This window comes from Phyllobates terribilis, unplaced genomic scaffold (assembly GCF_046119375.1).
Source record: "Phyllobates terribilis strain yellow unplaced genomic scaffold, ASM4611937v1 Scaffold_538__1_contigs__length_1162401, whole genome shotgun sequence".
Taxonomy (NCBI): domain Eukaryota; kingdom Metazoa; phylum Chordata; class Amphibia; order Anura; family Dendrobatidae; genus Phyllobates; species Phyllobates terribilis.
Genome location: NW_027363298.1, coordinates 234,360 through 253,193, shown reverse-complemented (window position 1 = coordinate 253,193; position 18,834 = coordinate 234,360). Strand labels below are relative to the sequence as shown.

The 18,834-nt window shown below is 45.0% G+C and overlaps 14 non-coding genes across 14 annotated transcripts; all 14 read left to right on the top strand.

Annotated features, from left to right (window-relative positions):
- The first annotated feature begins 726 nt into the window (after positions 1-726).
- On the top strand, positions 727-917 carry LOC141231978 (U2 spliceosomal RNA). Its single transcript, XR_012298247.1, has one exon. It is a non-coding gene; the product is annotated as a U2 spliceosomal RNA (small nuclear RNA).
- Positions 918-2,029: 1,112 nt separating this feature from the next.
- On the top strand, positions 2,030-2,220 carry LOC141231976 (U2 spliceosomal RNA). Its single transcript, XR_012298245.1, has one exon. It is a non-coding gene; the product is annotated as a U2 spliceosomal RNA (small nuclear RNA).
- A 1,115-nt stretch (positions 2,221-3,335) lies between these two features.
- LOC141231975 (U2 spliceosomal RNA) lies at positions 3,336-3,526 on the top strand. Its single transcript, XR_012298244.1, has one exon. It is a non-coding gene; the product is annotated as a U2 spliceosomal RNA (small nuclear RNA).
- Positions 3,527-4,641: 1,115 nt separating this feature from the next.
- On the top strand, positions 4,642-4,832 carry LOC141231974 (U2 spliceosomal RNA). Its single transcript, XR_012298243.1, has one exon. It is a non-coding gene; the product is annotated as a U2 spliceosomal RNA (small nuclear RNA).
- A 1,107-nt stretch (positions 4,833-5,939) lies between these two features.
- On the top strand, positions 5,940-6,130 carry LOC141231973 (U2 spliceosomal RNA). The gene has a single exon (XR_012298242.1). It is a non-coding gene; the product is annotated as a U2 spliceosomal RNA (small nuclear RNA).
- A 1,115-nt stretch (positions 6,131-7,245) lies between these two features.
- On the top strand, positions 7,246-7,436 carry LOC141231972 (U2 spliceosomal RNA). Its single transcript, XR_012298241.1, has one exon. It is a non-coding gene; the product is annotated as a U2 spliceosomal RNA (small nuclear RNA).
- A 1,112-nt stretch (positions 7,437-8,548) lies between these two features.
- Positions 8,549-8,739, top strand: LOC141231702 (U2 spliceosomal RNA). Its single transcript, XR_012298013.1, has one exon. It is a non-coding gene; the product is annotated as a U2 spliceosomal RNA (small nuclear RNA).
- A 1,118-nt stretch (positions 8,740-9,857) lies between these two features.
- Positions 9,858-10,048, top strand: LOC141231970 (U2 spliceosomal RNA). The gene has a single exon (XR_012298239.1). It is a non-coding gene; the product is annotated as a U2 spliceosomal RNA (small nuclear RNA).
- A 1,118-nt stretch (positions 10,049-11,166) lies between these two features.
- Positions 11,167-11,357, top strand: LOC141231969 (U2 spliceosomal RNA). Its single transcript, XR_012298238.1, has one exon. It is a non-coding gene; the product is annotated as a U2 spliceosomal RNA (small nuclear RNA).
- Positions 11,358-12,472: 1,115 nt separating this feature from the next.
- LOC141231968 (U2 spliceosomal RNA) lies at positions 12,473-12,663 on the top strand. Its single transcript, XR_012298237.1, has one exon. It is a non-coding gene; the product is annotated as a U2 spliceosomal RNA (small nuclear RNA).
- A 1,115-nt stretch (positions 12,664-13,778) lies between these two features.
- On the top strand, positions 13,779-13,969 carry LOC141231967 (U2 spliceosomal RNA). Its single transcript, XR_012298236.1, has one exon. It is a non-coding gene; the product is annotated as a U2 spliceosomal RNA (small nuclear RNA).
- Positions 13,970-15,084: 1,115 nt separating this feature from the next.
- On the top strand, positions 15,085-15,275 carry LOC141231966 (U2 spliceosomal RNA). The gene has a single exon (XR_012298235.1). It is a non-coding gene; the product is annotated as a U2 spliceosomal RNA (small nuclear RNA).
- A 1,115-nt stretch (positions 15,276-16,390) lies between these two features.
- Positions 16,391-16,581, top strand: LOC141231964 (U2 spliceosomal RNA). Its single transcript, XR_012298233.1, has one exon. It is a non-coding gene; the product is annotated as a U2 spliceosomal RNA (small nuclear RNA).
- A 1,115-nt stretch (positions 16,582-17,696) lies between these two features.
- Positions 17,697-17,887, top strand: LOC141231963 (U2 spliceosomal RNA). Its single transcript, XR_012298232.1, has one exon. It is a non-coding gene; the product is annotated as a U2 spliceosomal RNA (small nuclear RNA).
- Positions 17,888-18,834: the final 947 nt, after the last annotated feature.

Below are 18,834 nucleotides of genomic sequence, written 5' to 3'. Positions count from 1 at the left end.
AGCAGCCTTTTAAACTCACCTGAGCTAACAGGTATGTGCGCTGGTTACTCTGCTGCGCTTAAAATTTCTTTTTTGGTTTGCTACAATGCCTTTTCTGAAACGTTGTCTCCTTCTGCTGGAACACTGACTTCTTTCATTTAATGCCTGCAGACTATAAAAGAGAACCCAACCCAAAAAGTTTGGTTGATTAGTCTGTGGCATTCTGTTAAACTGTTGCTTATGGCGGTCTCTGTGAGCTTCTCAGCGACATTCAGCCAGCCAGGTATCCTGCCTGCAGTAGATGAAATGTGGCAATGGAACGCTGGCTGCGCGTGTCATAATAGGCTCTGAGCCTTTATATACCTGTGCACAGCAGCAGCCACCTTCAGTCTGCTGCTGGACAGCCAGCAGCAGCAGCAGCAGGAGAGGTATGTAATCAGGAGCCCTCCTGCTAAGGGTAGACAGCTGCTCGTTCCACCCCACCCCCCGCCTTAATTGGTTCTCCTCCCTTCCAACGGTGTTGAGGCGGGTGGGAACAGCAGGGGGTGAAGGTGCTGTGTTTAAAGAGGTGGAGTTATGCAGATCTAAAACGCGTGGATTGCAGCAGCAGCAAGCCGAAAAGTGCAGGCATGTAAGGGATCTAGAGGTTGACAACATGTCTTCTTAACGGGAGTCCAGGAGCTCATCTCCACAAATGGACTTTTTAGGATCCTTGGGTGGCTCCGTAGTTTGAAACCAATTCTGGTTATCGCTTCTCGGCCTTTTGGCTAAGATCAAGTGTAGTATCTGTTCTTATCAGTTTAATATCTGATACGTCCCCTATCTGGGGACCATATATTAAATGGATTTTTAGAACAGGGAGATGGAAAAAGAGCTTGCTCTGTCCACTCCACGCATTGACCTGGTATTGCAGTATCTCCAGGACCGGTGCACCCCTTCTTTAATGCAGTTTCTAAAATCAGAAAGAATTGAATTCAATGTTTTTTGTTCATTTTGCTTGTTTGTCGGATTTTGGGATGGACTCTTTGGCTCTGCTTTTCTTCTCCTCATTGGATTTTTCATGTTCAAAGTTGCAGAAGCCAGATTACAAGCTCATTTTGGTTCAACTTCAGCAACTGTGCATTGCATTGCCATGTAATGTGATGCAATGCTATCTTTCTAGCTCTCCCTTTTTACTTCCTTTTGGATAAACAGACATATTAGGCAAGCATTTTGGAGCTTTCACCTAAATAACTACAGGTGGTGAGATAAGCTGCACAATATAATTGACCTTTCAGTATATTGTTGCACACACACCATCTATTTAGCAAATGCCCTTGTTATCAACAGCAGCCTTTTAAACTCACCTGAGCTAACAGGTATGTGCGCTGGTTACTCTGCTGCGCTTAAAATTTCTTTTTTGGTTTGCTACAATGCCTTTTCTGAAACGTTGTCTCCTTCTGCTGGAACACTGACTTCTTTCATTTAATGCCTGCAGACTATAAAAGAGAACCCAACCCAAAAAGTTTGGTTGATTAGTCTGTGGCATTCTGTTAAACTGTTGCTTATGGCGGTCTCTGTGAGCTTCTCAGCGACATTCAGCCAGCCAGGTATCCTGCCTGCAGTAGATGGAATGTGGCAATGGAACGCTGGCTGCGCGTGTCATAATAGGCTCTGAGCCTTTATATACCTGTGCACAGCAGCAGCCACCTTCAGTCTGCTGCTGGACAGCCAGCAGCAGCAGCAGGAGAGGTATGTAATCAGGAGCCCTCCTGCTAAGGGTAGACAGCTGCTCGTTCCACCCCACCCCCCGCCTTAATTGGTTCTCCTCCCTTCCAACGGTGTTGAGGCGGGTGGGAACAGCAGGGGGTGAAGGTGCTGTGTTTAAAGAGGTGGAGTTATGCAGATCTAAAACGCGTGGATTGCAGCAGCAGCAAGCCAAAAAGTGCAGGCATGTAAGGGATCTAGAGGTTGACAACATGTCTTCTTAACGGGAGTCCAGGAGCTCATCTCCACAAATGGACTTTTTAGGATCCTTGGGTGGCTCCGTAGTTTGAAACCAATTCTGGTTATCGCTTCTCGGCCTTTTGGCTAAGATCAAGTGTAGTATCTGTTCTTATCAGTTTAATATCTGATACGTCCCCTATCTGGGGACCATATATTAAATGGATTTTTAGAACAGGGAGATGGAAAAAGAGCTTGCTCTGTCCACTCCACGCATTGACCTGGTATTGCAGTATCTCCAGGACCGGTGCACCCCTTCTTTAATGCAGTTTCTAAAATCAGAAAGAATTGAATTCAATGTTTTTTGTTCATTTTGCTTGTTTGTCGGATTTTGGGATGGACTCTTTGGCTCTGCTTTTCTTCTCCTCATTGGATTTTTCATGTTCAAAGTTGCAGAAGCCAGATTACAAGCTCATTTTGGTTCAACTTCAGCAACTGTGCATTGCATTGCCATGTAATGTGATGCAATGCTATCTTTCTAGCTCTCCCTTTTTACTTCCTTTTGGATAAACAGACATATTAGGCAAGCATTTTGGAGCTTTCACCTAAATAACTACAGGTGGTGAGATAAGCTGCACAATATAATTGACCTTTCAGTATATTGTTGCACACACACCATCTATTTAGCAAATGCCCTTGTTATCAACAGCAGCCTTTTAAACTCACCTGAGCTAACAGGTATGTGCGCTGGTTACTCTGCTGCGCTTAAAATTTCTTTTTTGGTTTGCTACAATGCCTTTTCTGAAACGTTGTCTCCTTCTGCTGGAACACTGACTTCTTTCATTTAATGCCTGCAGACTATAAAAGAGAACCCAACCCAAAAAGTTTGGTTGATTAGTCTGTGGCATTCTGTTAAACTGTTGCTTATGGCGGTCTCTGTGAGCTTCTCAGCGACATTCAGCCAGCCAGGTATCCTGCCTGCAGTAGATGGAATGTGGCAATGGAACGCTGGCTGCGCGTGTCATAATAGGCTCTGAGCCTTTATATACCTGTGCACAGCAGCAGCCACCTTCAGTCTGCTGCTGGACAGCCAGCAGCAGCAGCAGCAGGAGAGGTATGTAATCAGGAGCCCTCCTGCTAAGGGTAGACAGCTGCTCGTTCTACCCCACCCCCCGCCTTAATTGGTTCTCCTCCCTTCCAACGGTGTTGAGGCGGGTGGGAACAGCAGGGGGTGAAGGTGCTGTGTTTAAAGAGGTGGAGTTATGCAGATCTAAAACGCGTGGATTGCAGCAGCAGCAAGCCGAAAAGTGCAGGCATGTAAGGGATCTAGAGGTTGACAACATGTCTTCTTAACGGGAGTCCAGGAGCTCATCTCCACAAATGGACTTTTTAGGATCCTTGGGTGGCTCCGTAGTTTGAAACCAATTCTGGTTATCGCTTCTCGGCCTTTTGGCTAAGATCAAGTGTAGTATCTGTTCTTATCAGTTTAATATCTGATACGTCCCCTATCTGGGGACCATATATTAAATGGATTTTTAGAACAGGGAGATGGAAAAAGAGCTTGCTCTGTCCACTCCACGCATTGACCTGGTATTGCAGTATCTCCAGGACCGGTGCACCCCTTCTTTAATGCAGTTTCTAAAATCAGAAAGAATTGAATTCAATGTTTTTTGTTCATTTTGCTTGTTTGTCGGATTTTGGGATGGACTCTTTGGCTCTGCTTTTCTTCTCCTCATTGGATTTTTCATGTTCAAAGTTGCAGAAGCCAGATTACAAGCTCATTTTGGTTCAACTTCAGCAACTGTGCATTGCATTGCCATGTAATGTGATGCAATGCTATCTTTCTAGCTCTCCCTTTTTACTTCCTTTTGGATAAACAGACATATTAGGCAAGCATTTTGGAGCTTTCACCTAAATAACTACAGGTGGTGAGATAAGCTGCACAATATAATTGACCTTTCAGTATATTGTTGCACACACACCATCTATTTAGCAAATGCCCTTGTTATCAACAGCAGCCTTTTAAACTCACCTGAGCTAACAGGTATGTGCGCTGGTTACTCTGCTGCGCTTAAAATTTCTTTTTTGGTTTGCTACAATGCCTTTTCTGAAACGTTGTCTCCTTCTGCTGGAACACTGACTTCTTTCATTTAATGCCTGCAGACTATAAAAGAGAACCCAACCCAAAAAGTTTGGTTGATTAGTCTGTGGCATTCTGTTAAACTGTTGCTTATGGCGGTCTCTGTGAGCTTCTCAGCGACATTCAGCCAGCCAGGTATCCTGCCTGCAGTAGATGGAATGTGGCAATGGAACGCTGGCTGCGCGTGTCATAATAGGCTCTGAGCCTTTATATACCTGTGCACAGCAGCAGCCACCTTCAGTCTGCTGCTGGACAGCCAGCAGCAGCAGCAGCAGGAGAGGTATGTAATCAGGAGCCCTCCTGCTAAGGGTAGACAGCTGCTCGTTCCACCCCACCCCCCGCCTTAATTGGTTCTCCTCCCTTCCAACGGTGTTGAGGCGGGTGGGAACAGCAGGGGGTGAAGGTGCTGTGTTTAAAGAGGTGGAGTTATGCAGATCTAAAACGCGTGGATTGCAGCAGCAGCAAGCCGAAAAGTGCAGGCATGTAAGGGATCTAGAGGTTGACAACATGTCTTCTTAACGGGAGTCCAGGAGCTCATCTCCACAAATGGACTTTTTAAGATCCTTGGGTGGCTCCGTAGTTTGAAACCAATTCTGGTTATCGCTTCTCGGCCTTTTGGCTAAGATCAAGTGTAGTATCTGTTCTTATCAGTTTAATATCTGATACGTCCCCTATCTGGGGACCATATATTAAATGGATTTTTAGAACAGGGAGATGGAAAAAGAGCTTGCTCTGTCCACTCCACGCATTGACCTGGTATTGCAGTATCTCCAGGACCGGTGCACCCCTTCTTTAATGCAGTTTCTAAAATCAGAAAGAATTGAATTCAATGTTTTTTGTTCATTTTGCTTGTTTGTCGGATTTTGGGATGGACTCTTTGGCTCTGCTTTTCTTCTCCTCATTGGATTTTTCATGTTCAAAGTTGCAGAAGCCAGATTACAAGCTCATTTTGGTTCAACTTCAGCAACTGTGCATTGCATTGCCATGTAATGTGATGCAATGCTATCTTTCTAGCTCTCCCTTTTTACTTCCTTTTGGATAAACAGACATATTAGGCAAGCATTTTGGAGCTTTCACCTAAATAACTACAGGTGGTGAGATAAGCTGCACAATATAATTGACCTTTCAGTATATTGTTACCATCTATTTAGCAAATGCCCTTGTTATCAACAGCAGCCTTTTAAACTCACCTGAGCTAACAGGTATGTGCGCTGGTTACTCTGCTGCGCTTAAAATTTCTTTTTTGGTTTGCTACAATGCCTTTTCTGAAACGTTGTCTCCTTCTGCTGGAACACTGACTTCTTTCATTTAATGCCTGCAGACTATAAAAGAGAACCCAACCCAAAAAGTTTGGTTGATTAGTCTGTGGCATTCTGTTAAACTGTTGCTTATGGCGGTCTCTGTGAGCTTCTCAGCGACATTCAGCCAGCCAGGTATCCTGCCTGCAGTAGATGGAATGTGGCAATGGAACGCTGGCTGCGCGTGTCATAATAGGCTCTGAGCCTTTATATACCTGTGCACAGCAGCAGCCACCTTCAGTCTGCTGCTGGACAGCCAGCAGCAGCAGCAGCAGGAGAGGTATGTAATCAGGAGCCCTCCTGCTAAGGGTAGACAGCTGCTCGTTCCACCCCACCCCCCGCCTTAATTGGTTCTCCTCCCTTCCAACGGTGTTGAGGCGGGTGGGAACAGCAGGGGGTGAAGGTGCTGTGTTTAAAGAGGTGGAGTTATGCAGATCTAAAACGCGTGGATTGCAGCAGCAGCAAGCCGAAAAGTGCAGGCATGTAAGGGATCTAGAGGTTGACAACATGTCTTCTTAACGGGAGTCCAGGAGCTCATCTCCACAAATGGACTTTTTAGGATCCTTGGGTGGCTCCGTAGTTTGAAACCAATTCTGGTTATCGCTTCTCGGCCTTTTGGCTAAGATCAAGTGTAGTATCTGTTCTTATCAGTTTAATATCTGATACGTCCCCTATCTGGGGACCATATATTAAATGGATTTTTAGAACAGGGAGATGGAAAAAGAGCTTGCTCTGTCCACTCCACGCATTGACCTGGTATTGCAGTATCTCCAGGACCGGTGCACCCCTTCTTTAATGCAGTTTCTAAAATCAGAAAGAATTGAATTCAATGTTTTTTGTTCATTTTGCTTGTTTGTCGGATTTTGGGATGGACTCTTTGGCTCTGCTTTTCTTCTCCTCATTGGATTTTTCATGTTCAAAGTTGCAGAAGCCAGATTACAAGCTCATTTTGGTTCAACTTCAGCAACTGTGCATTGCATTGCCATGTAATGTGATGCAATGCTATCTTTCTAGCTCTCCCTTTTTACTTCCTTTTGGATAAACAGACATATTAGGCAAGCATTTTGGAGCTTTCACCTAAATAACTACAGGTGGTGAGATAAGCTGCACAATATAATTGACCTTTCAGTATATTGTTGCACACACACCATCTATTTAGCAAATGCCCTTGTTATCAACAGCAGCCTTTTAAACTCACCTGAGCTAACAGGTATGTGCGCTGGTTACTCTGCTGCGCTTAAAATTTCTTTTTTGGTTTGCTACAATGCCTTTTCTGAAACGTTGTCTCCTTCTGCTGGAACACTGACTTCTTTCATTTAATGCCTGCAGACTATAAAAGAGAACCCAACCCAAAAAGTTTGGTTGATTAGTCTGTGGCATTCTGTTAAACTGTTGCTTATGGCGGTCTCTGTGAGCTTCTCAGCGACATTCAGCCAGCCAGGTATCCTGCCTGCAGTAGATGAAATGTGGCAATGGAACGCTGGCTGCGCGTGTCATAATAGGCTCTGAGCCTTTATATACCTGTGCACAGCAGCAGCCACCTTCAGTCTGCTGCTGGACAGCCAGCAGCAGCAGCAGCAGGAGAGGTATGTAATCAGGAGCCCTCCTGCTAAGGGTAGACAGCTGCTCGTTCCACCCCACCCCCCGCCTTAATTGGTTCTCCTCCCTTCCAACGGTGTTGAGGCGGGTGGGAACAGCAGGGGGTGAAGGTGCTGTGTTTAAAGAGGTGGAGTTATGCAGATCTAAAACGCGTGGATTGCAGCAGCAGCAAGCCAAAAAGTGCAGGCATGTAAGGGATCTAGAGGTTGACAACATGTCTTCTTAACGGGAGTCCAGGAGCTCATCTCCACAAATGGACTTTTTAGGATCCTTGGGTGGCTCCGTAGTTTGAAACCAATTCTGGTTATCGCTTCTCGGCCTTTTGGCTAAGATCAAGTGTAGTATCTGTTCTTATCAGTTTAATATCTGATACGTCCCCTATCTGGGGACCATATATTAAATGGATTTTTAGAACAGGGAGATGGAAAAAGAGCTTGCTCTGTCCACTCCACGCATTGACCTGGTATTGCAGTATCTCCAGGACCGGTGCACCCCTTCTTTAATGCAGTTTCTAAAATCAGAAAGAATTGAATTCAATGTTTTTTGTTCATTTTGCTTGTTTGTCGGATTTTGGGATGGACTCTTTGGCTCTGCTTTTCTTCTCCTCATTGGATTTTTCATGTTCAAAGTTGCAGAAGCCAGATTACAAGCTCATTTTGGTTCAACTTCAGCAACTGTGCATTGCATTGCCATGTAATGTGATGCAATGCTATCTTTCTAGCTCTCCCTTTTTACTTCCTTTTGGATAAACAGACATATTAGGCAAGCATTTTGGAGCTTTCACCTAAATAACTACAGGTGGTGAGATAAGCTGCACAATATAATTGACCTTTCAGTATATTGTTGCACACACACCATCTATTTAGCAAATGCCCTTGTTATCAACAGCAGCCTTTTAAACTCACCTGAGCTAACAGGTATGTGCGCTGGTTACTCTGCTGCGCTTAAAATTTCTTTTTTGGTTTGCTACAATGCCTTTTCTGAAACGTTGTCTCCTTCTGCTGGAACACTGACTTCTTTCATTTAATGCCTGCAGACTATAAAAGAGAACCCAACCCAAAAAGTTTGGTTGATTAGTCTGTGGCATTCTGTTAAACTGTTGCTTATGGCGGTCTCTGTGAGCTTCTCAGCGACATTCAGCCAGCCAGGTATCCTGCCTGCAGTAGATGGAATGTGGCAATGGAACGCTGGCTGCGCGTGTCATAATAGGCTCTGAGCCTTTATATACCTGTGCACAGCAGCAGCCACCTTCAGTCTGCTGCTGGACAGCCAGCAGCAGCAGCAGGAGAGGTATGTAATCAGGAGCCCTCCTGCTAAGGGTAGACAGCTGCTCGTTCCACCCCACCCCCCGCCTTAATTGGTTCTCCTCCCTTCCAACGGTGTTGAGGCGGGTGGGAACAGCAGGGGGTGAAGGTGCTGTGTTTAAAGAGGTGGAGTTATGCAGATCTAAAACGCGTGGATTGCAGCAGCAGCAAGCCGAAAAGTGCAGGCATGTAAGGGATCTAGAGGTTGACAACATGTCTTCTTAACGGGAGTCCAGGAGCTCATCTCCACAAATGGACTTTTTAGGATCCTTGGGTGGCTCCGTAGTTTGAAACCAATTCTGGTTATCGCTTCTCGGCCTTTTGGCTAAGATCAAGTGTAGTATCTGTTCTTATCAGTTTAATATCTGATACGTCCCCTATCTGGGGACCATATATTAAATGGATTTTTAGAACAGGGAGATGGAAAAAGAGCTTGCTCTGTCCACTCCACGCATTGACCTGGTATTGCAGTATCTCCAGGACCGGTGCACACCTTCTTTAATGCAGTTTCTAAAATCAGAAAGAATTGAATTCAATGTTTTTTGTTCATTTTGCTTGTTTGTCGGATTTTGGGATGGACTCTTTGGCTCTGCTTTTCTTCTCCTCATTGGATTTTTCATGTTCAAAGTTGCAGAAGCCAGATTACAAGCTCATTTTGGTTCAACTTCAGCAACTGTGCATTGCATTGCCATGTAATGTGATGCAATGCTATCTTTCTAGCTCTCCCTTTTTACTTCCTTTTGGATAAACAGACATATTAGGCAAGCATTTTGGAGCTTTCACCTAAATAACTACAGGTGGTGAGATAAGCTGCACAATATAATTGACCTTTCAGTATATTGTTGCACACACACCATCTATTTAGCAAATGCCCTTGTTATCAACAGCAGCCTTTTAAACTCACCTGAGCTAACAGGTATGTGCGCTGGTTACTCTGCTGCGCTTAAAATTTCTTTTTTGGTTTGCTACAATGCCTTTTCTGAAACGTTGTCTCCTTCTGCTGGAACACTGACTTCTTTCATTTAATGCCTGCAGACTATAAAAGAGAACCCAACCCAAAAAGTTTGGTTGATTAGTCTGTGGCATTCTGTTAAACTGTTGCTTATGGCGGTCTCTGTGAGCTTCTCAGCGACATTCAGCCAGCCAGGTATCCTGCCTGCAGTAGATGGAATGTGGCAATGGAACGCTGGCTGCGCGTGTCATAATAGGCTCTGAGCCTTTATATACCTGTGCACAGCAGCAGCCACCTTCAGTCTGCTGCTGGACAGCCAGCAGCAGCAGCAGCAGCAGGAGAGGTATGCAATCAGGAGCCCTCCTGCTAAGGGTAGACAGCTGCTCGTTCCACCCCACCCCCCGCCTTAATTGGTTCTCCTCCCTTCCAACGGTGTTGAGGCGGGTGGGAACAGCAGGGGGTGAAGGTGCTGTGTTTAAAGAGGTGGAGTTATGCAGATCTAAAACGCGTGGATTGCAGCAGCAGCAAGCCGAAAAGTGCAGGCATGTAAGGGATCTAGAGGTTGACAACATGTCTTCTTAACGGGAGTCCAGGAGCTCATCTCCACAAATGGACTTTTCAGGATCCTTGGGTGGCTCCGTAGTTTGAAACCAATTCTGGTTATCGCTTCTCGGCCTTTTGGCTAAGATCAAGTGTAGTATCTGTTCTTATCAGTTTAATATCTGATACGTCCCCTATCTGGGGACCATATATTAAATGGATTTTTAGAACAGGGAGATGGAAAAAGAGCTTGCTCTGTCCACTCCACGCATTGACCTGGTATTGCAGTATCTCCAGGACCGGTGCACCCCTTCTTTAATGCAGTTTCTAAAATCAGAAAGAATTGAATTCAATGTTTTTTGTTCATTTTGCTTGTTTGTCGGATTTTGGGATGGACTCTTTGGCTTTGCTTTTCTTCTCCTCATTGGATTTTTCATGTTCAAAGTTGCAGAAGCCAGATTACAAGCTCATTTTGGTTCAACTTCAGCAACTGTGCATTGCATTGCCATGTAATGTGATGCAATGCTATCTTTCTAGCTCTCCCTTTTTACTTCCTTTTGGATAAACAGACATATTAGGCAAGCATTTTGGAGCTTTCACCTAAATAACTACAGGTGGTGAGATAAGCTGCACAATATAATTGACCTTTCAGTATATTGTTGCACACACACCATCTATTTAGCAAATCCCCTTGTTATCAACAGCAGCCTTTTAAACTCACCTGAGCTAACAGGTATGTGCGCTGGTTACTCTGCTGCGCTTAAAATTTCTTTTTTGGTTTGCTACAATGCCTTTTCTGAAACGTTGTCTCCTTCTGCTGGAACACTGACTTCTTTCATTTAATGCCTGCAGACTATAAAAGAGAACCCAACCCAAAAAGTTTGGTTGATTAGTCTGTGGCATTCTGTTAAACTGTTGCTTATGGCGGTCTCTGTGAGCTTCTCAGCGACATTCAGCCAGCCAGGTATCCTGCCTGCAGTAGATGGAATGTGGCAATGGAACGCTGGCTGCGCGTGTCATAATAGGCTCTGAGCCTTTATATACCTGTGCACAGCAGCAGCCACCTTCAGTCTGCTGCTGGACAGCCAGCAGCAGCAGCAGCAGCAGGAGAGGTATGCAATCAGGAGCCCTCCTGCTAAGGGTAGACAGCTGCTCGTTCCACCCCACCCCCCGCCTTAATTGGTTCTCCTCCCTTCCAACGGTGTTGAGGCGGGTGGGAACAGCAGGGGGTGAAGGTGCTGTGTTTAAAGAGGTGGAGTTATGCAGATCTAAAACGCGTGGATTGCAGCAGCAGCAAGCCGAAAAGTGCAGGCATGTAAGGGATCTAGAGGTTGACAACATGTCTTCTTAACGGGAGTCCAGGAGCTCATCTCCACAAATGGACTTTTCAGGATCCTTGGGTGGCTCCGTAGTTTGAAACCAATTCTGGTTATCGCTTCTCGGCCTTTTGGCTAAGATCAAGTGTAGTATCTGTTCTTATCAGTTTAATATCTGATACGTCCCCTATCTGGGGACCATATATTAAATGGATTTTTAGAACAGGGAGATGGAAAAAGAGCTTGCTCTGTCCACTCCACGCATTGACCTGGTATTGCAGTATCTCCAGGACCGGTGCACCCCTTCTTTAATGCAGTTTCTAAAATCAGAAAGAATTGAATTCAATGTTTTTTGTTCATTTTGCTTGTTTGTCGGATTTTGGGATGGACTCTTTGGCTTTGCTTTTCTTCTCCTCATTGGATTTTTCATGTTCAAAGTTGCAGAAGCCAGATTACAAGCTCATTTTGGTTCAACTTCAGCAACTGTGCATTGCATTGCCATGTAATGTGATGCAATGCTATCTTTCTAGCTCTCCCTTTTTACTTCCTTTTGGATAAACAGACATATTAGGCAAGCATTTTGGAGCTTTCACCTAAATAACTACAGGTGGTGAGATAAGCTGCACAATATAATTGACCTTTCAGTATATTGTTGCACACATACCATCTATTTAGCAAATGCCCTTGTTATCAACAGCAGCCTTTTAAACTCACCTGAGCTAACAGGTATGTGCGCTGGTTACTCTGCTGCGCTTAAAATTTCTTTTTTGGTTTGCTACAATGCCTTTTCTGAAACGTTGTCTCCTTCTGCTGGAACACTGACTTCTTTCATTTAATGCCTGCAGACTATAAAAGAGAACCCAACCCAAAAAGTTTGGTTGATTAGTCTGTGGCATTCTGTTAAACTGTTGCTTATGGCGGTCTCTGTGAGCTTCTCAGCGACATTCAGCCAGCCAGGTATCCTGCCTGCAGTAGATGGAATGTGGCAATGGAACACTGGCTGCGCGTGTCATAATAGGCTCTGAGCCTTTATATACCTGTGCACAGCAGCAGCCACCTTCAGTCTGCTGCTGGACAGCCAGCAGCAGCAGCAGCAGGAGAGGTATGTAATCAGGAGCCCTCCTGCTAAGGGTAGACAGCTGCTCGTTCCACCCCACCCCCCGCCTTAATTGGTTCTCCTCCCTTCCAACGGTGTTGAGGCGGGTGGGAACAGCAGGGGGTGAAGGTGCTGTGTTTAAAGAGGTGGAGTTATGCAGATCTAAAACGCGTGGATTGCAGCAGCAGCAAGCCGAAAAGTGCAGGCATGTAAGGGATCTAGAGGTTGACAACATGTCTTCTTAACGGGAGTCCAGGAGCTCATCTCCACAAATGGACTTTTCAGGATCCTTGGGTGGCTCCGTAGTTTGAAACCAATTCTGGTTATCGCTTCTCGGCCTTTTGGCTAAGATCAAGTGTAGTATCTGTTCTTATCAGTTTAATATCTGATACGTCCCCTATCTGGGGACCATATATTAAATGGATTTTTAGAACAGGGAGATGGAAAAAGAGCTTGCTCTGTCCACTCCACGCATTGACCTGGTATTGCAGTATCTCCAGGACCGGTGCACCCCTTCTTTAATGCAGTTTCTAAAATCAGAAAGAATTGAATTCAATGTTTTTTGTTCATTTTGCTTGTTTGTCGGATTTTGGGATGGACTCTTTGGCTTTGCTTTTCTTCTCCTCATTGGATTTTTCATGTTCAAAGTTGCAGAAGCCAGATTACAAGCTCATTTTGGTTCAACTTCAGCAACTGTGCATTGCATTGCCATGTAATGTGATGCAATGCTATCTTTCTAGCTCTCCCTTTTTACTTCCTTTTGGATAAACAGACATATTAGGCAAGCATTTTGGAGCTTTCACCTAAATAACTACAGGTGGTGAGATAAGCTGCACAATATAATTGACCTTTCAGTATATTGTTGCACACACACCATCTATTTAGCAAATGCCCTTGTTATCAACAGCAGCCTTTTAAACTCACCTGAGCTAACAGGTATGTGCGCTGGTAACTCTGCTGCGCTTAAAATTTCTTTTTTGGTTTGCTACAATGCCTTTTCTGAAACGTTGTCTCCTTCTGCTGGAACACTGACTTCTTTCATTTAATGCCTGCAGACTATAAAAGAGAACCCAACCCAAAAAGTTTGGTTGATTAGTCTGTGGCATTCTGTTAAACTGTTGCTTATGGCGGTCTCTGTGAGCTTCTCAGCGACATTCAGCCAGCCAGGTATCCTGCCTGCAGTAGATGGAATGTGGCAATGGAACGCTGGCTGCGCGTGTCATAATAGGCTCTGAGCCTTTATATACCTGTGCACAGCAGCAGCCACCTTCAGTCTGCTGCTGGACAGCCAGCAGCAGCAGCAGCAGGAGAGGTATGTAATCAGGAGCCCTCCTGCTAAGGGTAGACAGCTGCTCGTTCCACCCCACCCCCCGCCTTAATTGGTTCTCCTCCCTTCCAACGGTGTTGAGGCGGGTGGGAACAGCAGGGGGTGAAGGTGCTGTGTTTAAAGAGGTGGAGTTATGCAGATCTAAAACGCGTGGATTGCAGCAGCAGCAAGCCGAAAAGTGCAGGCATGTAAGGGATCTAGAGGTTGACAACATGTCTTCTTAACGGGAGTCCAGGAGCTCATCTCCACAAATGGACTTTTCAGGATCCTTGGGTGGCTCCGTAGTTTGAAACCAATTCTGGTTATCGCTTCTCGGCCTTTTGGCTAAGATCAAGTGTAGTATCTGTTCTTATCAGTTTAATATCTGATACGTCCCCTATCTGGGGACCATATATTAAATGGATTTTTAGAACAGGGAGATGGAAAAAGAGCTTGCTCTGTCCACTCCACGCATTGACCTGGTATTGCAGTATCTCCAGGACCGGTGCACCCCTTCTTTAATGCAGTTTCTAAAATCAGAAAGAATTGAATTCAATGTTTTTTGTTCATTTTGCTTGTTTGTCGGATTTTGGGATGGACTCTTTGGCTCTGCTTTTCTTCTCCTCATTGGATTTTTCATGTTCAAAGTTGCAGAAGCCAGATTACAAGCTCATTTTGGTTCAACTTCAGCAACTGTGCATTGCATTGCCATGTAATGTGATGCAATGCTATCTTTCTAGCTCTCCCTTTTTACTTCCTTTTGGATAAACAGACATATTAGGCAAGCATTTTGGAGCTTTCACCTAAATAACTACAGGTGGTGAGATAAGCTGCACAATATAATTGACCTTTCAGTATATTGTTGCACACACACCATCTATTTAGCAAATGCCCTTGTTATCAACAGCAGCCTTTTAAACTCACCTGAGCTAACAGGTATGTGCGCTGGTTACTCTGCTGCGCTTAAAATTTCTTTTTTGGTTTGCTACAATGCCTTTTCTGAAACGTTGTCTCCTTCTGCTGGAACACTGACTTCTTTCATTTAATGCATGCAGACTATAAAAGAGAACCCAACCCAAAAAGTTTGGTTGATTAGTCTGTGGCATTCTGTTAAACTGCTGCTTATGGCGGTCTCTGTGAGCTTCTCAGCGACATTCAGCCAGCCAGGTATCCTGCCTGCAGTAGATGGAATGTGGCAATGGAACGCTGGCTGCGCGTGTCATAATAGGCTCTGAGCCTTTATATACCTGTGCACAGCAGCAGCCACCTTCAGTCTGCTGCTGGACAGCCAGCAGCAGCAGCAGCAGGAGAGGTATGTAATCAGGAGCCCTCCTGCTAAGGGTAGACAGCTGCTCGTTCCACCCCACCCCCCGCCTTAATTGGTTCTCCTCCCTTCCAACGGTGTTGAGGCGGGTGGGAACAGCAGGGGGTGAAGGTGCTGTGTTTAAAGAGGTGGAGTTATGCAGATCTAAAACGCGTGGATTGCAGCAGCAGCAAGCCGAAAAGTGAAGGCATGTAAGGGATCTAGAGGTTGACAACATGTCTTCTTAACGGGAGTCCAGGAGCTCATCTCCACAAATGGACTTTTCAGGATCCTTGGGTGGCTCCGTAGTTTGAAACCAATTCTGGTTATCGCTTCTCGGCCTTTTGGCTAAGATCAAGTGTAGTATCTGTTCTTATCAGTTTAATATCTGATACGTCCCCTATCTGGGGACCATATATTAAATGGATTTTTAGAACAGGGAGATGGAAAAAGAGCTTGCTCTGTCCACTCCACGCATTGACCTGGTATTGCAGTATCTCCAGGACCGGTGCACCCCTTCTTTAATGCAGTTTCTAAAATCAGAAAGAATTGAATTCAATGTTTTTTGTTCATTTTGCTTGTTTGTCGGATTTTGGGATGGACTCTTTGGCTTTGCTTTTCTTCTCCTCATTGGATTTTTCATGTTCAAAGTTGCAGAAGCCAGATTACAAGCTCATTTTGGTTCAACTTCAGCAACTGTGCATTGCATTGCCATGTAATGTGATGCAATGCTATCTTTCTAGCTCTCCCTTTTTACTTCCTTTTGGATAAACAGACATATTAGGCAAGCATTTTGGAGCTTTCACCTAAATAACTACAGGTGGTGAGATAAGCTGCACAATATAATTGACCTTTCAGTATATTGTTGCACACACACCATCTATTTAGCAAATGCCCTTGTTATCAACAGCAGCCTTTTAAACTCACCTGAGCTAACAGGTATGTGCGCTGGTTACTCTGCTGCGCTTAAAATTTCTTTTTTGGTTTGCTACAATGCCTTTTCTGAAACGTTGTCTCCTTCTGCTGGAACACTGACTTCTTTCATTTAATGCCTGCAGACTATAAAAGAGAACCCAACCCAAAAAGTTTGGTTGATTAGTCTGTGGCATTCTGTTAAACTGTTGCTTATGGCGGTCTCTGTGAGCTTCTCAGCGACATTCAGCCAGCCAGGTATCCTGCCTGCAGTAGATGGAATGTGGCAATGGAACGCTGGCTGCGCGTGTCATAATAGGCTCTGAGCCTTTATATACCTGTGCACAGCAGCAGCCACCTTCAGTCTGCTGCTGGACAGCCAGCAGCAGCAGCAGCAGGAGAGGTATGTAATCAGGAGCCCTCCTGCTAAGGGTAGACAGCTGCTCATTCCACCCCACCCCCCGCCTTAATTGGTTCTCCCCCCTTCCAACGGTGTTGAGGCGGGTGGGAACAGCAGGGGGTGAAGGTGCTGTGTTTAAAGAGGTGGAGTTATGCAGATCTAAAACGCGTGGATTGCAGCAGCAGCAAGCCGAAAAGTGCAGGCATGTAAGGGATCTAGAGGTTGACAACATGTCTTCTTAACGGGAGTCCAGGAGCTCATCTCCACAAATGGACTTTTCAGGATCCTTGGGTGGCTCCGTAGTTTGAAACCAATTCTGGTTATCGCTTCTCGGCCTTTTGGCTAAGATCAAGTGTAGTATCTGTTCTTATCAGTTTAATATCTGATACGTCCCCTATCTGGGGACCATATATTAAATGGATTTTTAGAACAGGGAGATGGAAAAAGAGCTTGCTCTGTCCACTCCACGCATTGACCTGGTATTGCAGTATCTCCAGGACCGGTGCACCCCTTCTTTAATGCAGTTTCTAAAATCAGAAAGAATTGAATTCAATGTTTTTTGTTCATTTTGCTTGTTTGTCGGATTTTGGGATGGACTCTTTGGCTTTGCTTTTCTTCTCCTCATTGGATTTTTCATGTTCAAAGTTGCAGAAGCCAGATTACAAGCTCATTTTGGTTCAACTTCAGCAACTGTGCATTGCATTGCCATGTAATGTGATGCAATGCTATCTTTCTAGCTCTCCCTTTTTACTTCCTTTTGGATAAACAGACATATTAGGCAAGCATTTTGGAGCTTTCACCTAAATAACTACAGGTGGTGAGATAAGCTGCACAATATAATTGACCTTTCAGTATATTGTTGCACACACACCATCTATTTAGCAAATGCCCTTGTTATCAACAGCAGCCTTTTAAACTCACCTGAGCTAACAGGTATGTGCGCTGGTTACTCTGCTGCGCTTAAAATTTCTTTTTTGGTTTGCTACAATGCCTTTTCTGAAACGTTGTCTCCTTCTGCTGGAACACTGACTTCTTTCATTTAATGCCTGCAGACTATAAAAGAGAACCCAACCCAAAAAGTTTGGTTGATTAGTCTGTGGCATTCTGTTAAACTGTTGCTTATGGCGGTCTCTGTGAGCTTCTCAGCGACATTCAGCCAGCCAGGTATCCTGCCTGCAGTAGATGGAATGTGGCAATGGAACGCTGGCTGCGCGTGTCATAATAGGCTCTGAGCCTTTATATACCTGTGCACAGCAGCAGCCACCTTCAGTCTGCTGCTGGACAGCCAGCAGCAGCAGCAGCAGGAGAGGTATGTAATCAGGAGCCCTCCTGCTAAGGGTAGACAGCTGCTCGTTCCACCCCACCCCCCACCTTAATTGGTTCTCCTCCCTTCCAACGGTGTTGAGGCGGGTGGGAACAGCAGGGGGTGAAGGTGCTGTGTTTAAAGTGGTGGAGTTATGCAGTTCTAAAACGCGTGGATTGCAGCAGCAGCAAGCCGAAAAGTGCAGGCATGTAAGGGATCTAGAGGTTGACAACATGTCTTCTTAACGGGAGTCCAGGAGCTCATCTCCACAAATGGACTTTTCAGGATCCTTGGGTGGCTCCGTAGTTTGAAACCAATTCTGGTTATCGCTTCTCGGCCTTTTGGCTAAGATCAAGTGTAGTATCTGTTCTTATCAGTTTAATATCTGATACGTCCCCTATCTGGGGACCATATATTAAATGGATTTTTAGAACAGGGAGATGGAAAAAGAGCTTGCTCTGTCCACTCCACGCATTGACCTGGTATTGCAGTATCTCCAGGACCGGTGCACCCCTTCTTTAATGCAGTTTCTAAAATCAGAAAGAATTGAATTCAATGTTTTTTGTTCATTTTGCTTGTTTGTCGGATTTTGGGATGGACTCTTTGGCTTTGCTTTTCTTCTCCTCATTGGATTTTTCATGTTCAAAGTTGCAGAAGCCAGATTACAAGCTCATTTTGGTTCAACTTCAGCAACTGTGCATTGCATTGCCATGTAATGTGATGCAATGCTATCTTTCTAGCTCTCCCTTTTTACTTCCTTTTGGATAAACAGACATATTAGGCAAGCATTTTGGAGCTTTCACCTAAATAACTACAGGTGGTGAGATAAGCTGCACAATATAATTGACCTTTCAGTATATTGTTGCACACACACCATCTATTTAGCAAATGCCCTTGTTATCAACAGCAGCCTTTTAAACTCACCTGAGCTAACAGGTATGTGCGCTGGTTACTCTGCTGCGCTTAAAATTTCTTTTTTGGTTTGCTACAATGCCTTTTCTGAAACGTTGTCTCCTTCTGCTGGAACACTGACTTCTTTCATTTAATGCCTGCAGACTATAAAAGAGAACCCAACCCAAAAAGTTTGGTTGATTAGTCTGTGGCATTCTGTTAAACTGTTGCTTATGGCGGTCTCTGTGAGCTTCTCAGCGACATTCAGCCAGCCAGGTATCCTGCCTGCAGTAGATGGAATGTGGCAATGGAACGCTGGCTGCACGTGTCATAATAGGCTCTGAGCCTTTATATACCTGTGCACAGCAGCAGCCACCTTCAGTCTGCTGCTGGACAGCCAGCAGCAGCAGCAGCAGGAGAGGTATGTAATCAGGAGCCCTCCTGCTAAGGGTAGACAGCTGCTCGTTCCACCCCACCCCCCGCCTTAATTGGTTCTCCTCCCTTCCAACGGTGTTGAGGCGGGTGGGAACAGCAGGGGGTGAAGGTGCTGTGTTTAAAGAGGTGGAGTTATG